The 6,000-nt window shown below is 33.5% G+C and overlaps 1 pseudogene; it reads right to left on the bottom strand.

The window, feature by feature from the left end:
- Positions 1-2,979: 2,979 nt before the first annotated feature.
- Positions 2,980-6,000, bottom strand: part of LOC128030597 (plectin-like) — a 108,598-nt pseudogene continuing 105,577 nt past the window's right edge.

The following is a 6,000-nucleotide window of genomic DNA, read 5'->3' as shown; positions in this document are numbered from 1 at the left end:
ATGACGCAGTAACTCCTCCCTCTCTCTTTCTCTCTCTCTCTCTCCCTCTCTGTGAGTGTCTCTGTCTCTCTCTCTCTCTCTCTCTCTCTCTCTCTCTCCCCTAACAACCTTGACATTGTGCTGAAACAGGAAGTGTAGCTTATTACATGACTGAGGCTAAAGCAGCTGACATTCAAATGATCCTTTAACCCTCGCTGCAAACTCTGGCACCATTAATTCATCTTTTTAATTGACTAAATATGGGTTGAACACCATACAAGTGCAGTTTAATGCAGATGTATAATTAGAAATTTAATACAGTTGTCAGTATATATTAAACAGTACATTTTAAACATATTTCAAAGACAATAGAAATGATTATAAAAAATACTTGTAAATAAGTCCTACTTAAGTGTTTCATAAAGCATTGTAAAGATCTGCTAATTGCATTTAATCTAAAATTAAACTATTTTTTTTTAATTAATTGCAATTAACATACAATTAACCCCTGAAGTCATTACATTATGTTTGTATATAATCAGTATGAACAATTGTGTCTGTGAGAGATAAATTAATGAAAATGAAATGCATTAAATTTCAAAATCCTTGCACTAAACCTGCATATTTAGTTCATACTGTCATAGATCTCTTCCAAAATCTTTTGTTGCTTTCATTACAAAAATAAACAACAACTAACTGCTCTTTAAATGTCTTTTAAACAAATATTTAATTATTTATTGTAGTTACATTATATAATATATTGGTTAGAGTGGGTCTAAACTGGCTCTGTCATTCACCACCTGTTACTCAAGTCATGTGTCAGGCAAGGCTTTTAAAGATCTGTCTTTCTGAATGGATTGCATGTCCATTAAACACTGCACTCCTATTTTCTGAAGCTGACTGTCCCTCTATTATGACAAAAGACAAAAATCACTAGTTTATAAAATATGCATGCTTAATGAGATCCTGAAAGCCTTTATGGTCACATAATCCTACACACAGGATCCTACACACATGCGAAGCACAATAATTAATTATTTAGAAACTGGCATTTTAAAAAGACATTTGCTAGGGGGAATAAAGTTTGTTTGTCAAGATTTAGTATGAGAGTCATTGGAACTGCTCTGATCACTGATTTGTACTCCATTACTCCCGAGGATTACTAATAAATGTAATCATTCATTTGGAGGACAACATTTCATTGAGGATAACATTTCATTCATGTATTGCACCATTGCAAAAATGACTAAAATCTTGACTATTTCTGCACTATTTCTCCAGTCAAAGTAAGAGTCTTTTTTGCACTTTTATTCTATTCTGGTACATATGGAAATTGTTTTAGTATTATCTGTGACACTTTTTCTGAACTTCATATCTGCCAGGAGTCCAGCTCCTTGGTCATTTGTTAAGATCGGCTGCTCCAAGGCCTCGCAGCGAGAGTTGTTAGGATTCATAATACCCTTGAACGGCATGGAGTACACAAAAAATGTTGAGGCTAGAGAAGATAGTATGAGAATATAACATCCCCCAATAAACCTAAAACAGTCCGGTGTGAGACACAGCAGAATTAGCACATACTATGAGCCCACTTTGTAGAGCAAGTTTTGAAGAAAAACAAAACACAAAACACAACAACAACAACAACAACAAACAACTAAAAAAAACAACACCTGGCTGCTTTGTAAACATATTTGCAAAAACTGTAAAAAACAAACACAAAAATAAGTTACATTTAAAATGATCTAAAGTCTTTTTCTGCTGAATCACCAAGGCTACGCTGTTATTATAATCTGCAGTTACACTTTATTTTAAGGTGTCCTTGTTCCAGTATAATTATACATATAAGTACTGAGTAATATTGATTAACATGTACTTACTCCGGGGTTAGGGTTAGGATTAGGGTTTGGATTAGGGGTACTTGCATGCTATTGTGCGTAATTGATTGTTATTATAATTGTAAGTAAAGGTAACGTATATAACAATGACACCTTAAAATAAAGTGTTATCAAATCTGCTCTTACCTTTACAATATACTGACAATCACCTTAAAAAACAGGTGGTAAAGAGAAAAACACAAGATTTATGAAAGCTCATCACAAATAGCTTTCCAAAAGCTAAATATACAGATGGTGCCAATAAACAGAACAGCATTAAAACACTAAAATAAACGAACACAAACAACCAACACCATCAAAACACTAAAATAATGCAGTGAACAGTCATTAAACATCATAATACGTAACACTAAACCCTAATGTAAATGTCTGATAACAAATATTTAAAACAATTTGATGAAATACCATAAAATGTAGGGCTGCCACACAGGGAATTCTGGGAATGTCAGTTTACAGTTTTCCCATTGTAAGATGCCTTGTTCTTATTCACTGCCAAAAACTGTAAATATAATGGTGTTTTACTGTGAAATTGCATTAAATGCAACTTAGATCTCTTACAGTTTTTAAACATATATATTATGGAAACCTACCATTAACCAGTTTAGCAGGATTTTACTGTTGATTTAAAGTTAAAATAAACTTTTTTTTTCAGTGCTTTTAATGCAGTAAAATGTTTTCTTTAAATATCATAATAAACTGGACAGGAACACAAGGCATCTGTCAAACAGACATTAGTTCTCTATGTCTTCAGTGCAGAAAACTCACCTGAGTCATGATTTTATGTAGAATATTCCTTTTAATCTTCCAAATTCACTTAATTCTCTTTGCTGTGTTTAAAATGAACAAAAGTCTGCATATTCTGTACTTAGCATTTGGTGTCATTCATCGTAAGATTGTAATTTTCTTGTGAGGACATTGTCTGTTAAGTTTAAACACATTTCCATTAATGCCAAATCACAACACATTGAAAAGTGTGAAAAAACAGCAGTGAAAAATCAATATATATATCCTTCACATTTCATCACCTGGGACTTTTCTTAGTTCTGTGTTTTGCAAAAGTACACAAGCAGTTTAAAGACCATTTTATACACAACTTTCTATAAAACATTTTATTTGAACACATATATAATGTTATAATTAGTGTCATTCCACAACTAGGCTCTAAAAGTCATTCAGCACTGAACACAAATTCTATATAACCTTATTTTACAAGATCAGAAACGTACAGTAAACAAGCAATAATGCTACTGAACATACCATTATTTACAGCATCAGAGATATACAGTACAATAAAAGCAGGTGCATAGCAGAACCGGATCTCTTTCCAGAAATGGATTATATAAACCAGCATTGATGAATAATCACAGACGTGAAATGGATTTTGAGTGTCAAATGGATTTTGTATGGATAATCAAACACTGCCAGACATTATTATTTTTTGCTGACAATAAGACAATCATTACAGTCCATTTTACTTTGTACAGTAGCACTGCTCAGTGTTTAAACACTGTCCACCTCAATATGTAAATATATACACCATATTTTTGGCCTATTATTTCTGGACATATGTTTTAATATTAATGGCTTCATTTGATGATTCTCAGATGGAACAGAGTAAAGCAAAGCGAAAAGTACATCTGCCAAGAAAAACCCAAATGCTGCAATCCCGAACCCTCAAAACCCATTTTGACTCTCCAAAATTAAGAGAACCGAGCTGCATATGCACAAAATTAAAAGACACACATATCTGATATGTAATCGAATCAAATGCTATATCCATAACACTTGGTACAATGGTATAAGAATTCGACCCAGGACATTCACAAATAGGTTTAAGGCAAAAAATGTATACAGCAGGTTTTGCCCTGAGCAGGACACTGTAAAAAAGCAGGTCATATCAATGTGGTTTTGTTTGGCTTTAAAAAAAAAAAAAAATCATATCATAGCTGGCGCTGATAAAGGAGCATTTGAAATGAGTATTAATTCAGCTAATCTCATTGAGACCTACACTTTCATATCCTCAGAGGAAGTTATTACAACCGGTGGCATGATTATTCAAAATCAAATAAAACAGTTTTAATGAAAAAAAAAAAAAACTTACTCTACAGATGTCTATATACCGGAAATTACACTAAAATACATTTTACAAACACTGAGGTGGAAATTTAGATAGGCATACAGTAAACAATACTAAAACGCTAAAGAAGATCGCTAAACTGACTCAAAGCTCAAGAACAATCAAGTTTTTAAAGACCTCATGAAATGATGGTTTCTTTTCTACGTCAACGTCCAAGTCATGTTGGAATGATTGAATTTACACCACCATGTTTACAGTAGTAAGTGGATTTCCTGAAGCTCCAACTTTCAGAGTTGGTAAAGTGTTTATCAAAAGAATCATGGCAGATACAACACTTACAGTACAGTTAAACGTGACTCTGCTTACATGTCTCTAAAACTGCAAAAAGGTACCTATACATACATTTTGCTGCAGTTTCCAGATGAATGAATGAACACTAGAGGCAGTAAACGCCAACAATTTTGTTGCTTTTCACACAAATCATGATTATATTAATGAATAAATGCATTTTTTTGCATGGGTTCTTGCACAGTACTCTGTTGAATACAGAATTAATTTAACATATATTGCATTATTTGTAAACTAATACATTTTGACATTTGCATCACATAAACAGCTCCATATGTGTGGCATTTCTGATACAGTAAACTTGCTCGGTAGCACACCTGGTAAAGTAATTAGCAAGCTAAACTGGCATGCATGCTTCAGCAAATGTGTTTTTATCTCACATTTGCTTTTGTAAACAATATAGGTTTGATTTCATTGACTAAATGCCATAATAAAACATTGCCACCATCACCTTTAACTTTTTCAGGGACATTTTAACACACTATATAGCATCAAACTTTAGACCGTTCTATTTGGAAAGAAAAATTATATAGCGCCTCTTGTGAACATGTCATGTGAAAAATGATTTTTTCTATTTGGGCATAGTCATGTATTTCATGGGCTCATTCACCACCGTGAACCATTTCTTACTATTTGCTATCGCTAATGGTGTCAAACAGTATATTTAATGTGGTCTTTAAATTCATATTCTAAAAATATTCTAACACTTCAAACCTGAGGATAGAATAGCAACACTTACACAAAACGATAAAATAGACCCCAAAAGCAGAGCTTATCATAAAGCCTAACCCATAAGACAGCAGTGTTTTGGTTTGTATTTTGCATCACTAACTGTGGGGTGAAACTGGGCTTTATTCTTGAGGATGCAGGGTCAGATTGAACATGTGTCCCTACATCAGGCAACTACAGAAAAGAAAGAGATCTGTGGATATATGCTGTGTAAAGCACTACATAAGCTATTGCTCTTTGATAATACAGGCGTCGTGCTGCTCAATCCCATGCAAAACATTCCAGCGGTCTCTCGTTACTCACAAAGAAAGGAGTCCTTATTGTAAAAACAAAGTCTGTGAAGGTACAAACCAATGTTTTATGAAAGGCTTGGTGTAACACACCTCAGAGCACTAGTGATCAGCCATGAGAGCTGTGTCTGAGCGTGTCCACTGATCTGAGGCCTGCTCGGGTGCTTTCTGTCCATCCTGTGGATCAGGAACGCCTGCCTGGTTGAGCTCATGGTATCGGACAAGATGTAGTCATGTTGGTGGTCTTTCTGCCTCTTCTAAAGAAAACAAATTACAAAATCACTCAACCTATTTGGACTCGGCTTAAAAAAAGAAGAGAAAAAGGTCCCAAAAGTCTTAAAGGTCACAAAATGTGAATTAAGAATAATGTTTTGATCGTGAAAATATATGTAAAAAAAAAAAAAAAAAAAAAAAACGGTAATAATGTTCTTGAGATATTAAAGCTTTTTAGAGAATTTACACTAATGTTCCGAAGTTTAGGATTAGAACAGGTTTGTTGTTTTTTTTTAAATATATTAATACTTTTGTTCACTAAGGTCGCATTAAAAGATCAAAAGTGACAGGGAAGACATTTCTAATGTTACAAAAGTTTTCCATTTCAAATAAATGCTGTTCTTTTGAACTTTCTATTCTTCTGTGAACCCTGAATTATAAAATCCTTTACGGTTTCAACAAAAATATT

Source organism: Carassius gibelio, chromosome A16 (genome assembly GCF_023724105.1).
Source record: "Carassius gibelio isolate Cgi1373 ecotype wild population from Czech Republic chromosome A16, carGib1.2-hapl.c, whole genome shotgun sequence".
NCBI classification, from domain to species: domain Eukaryota; kingdom Metazoa; phylum Chordata; class Actinopteri; order Cypriniformes; family Cyprinidae; genus Carassius; species Carassius gibelio.
The sequence above is the reverse complement of the archived record's forward strand: the minus strand, read 5'-3'. Positions and strand labels throughout refer to the sequence as shown.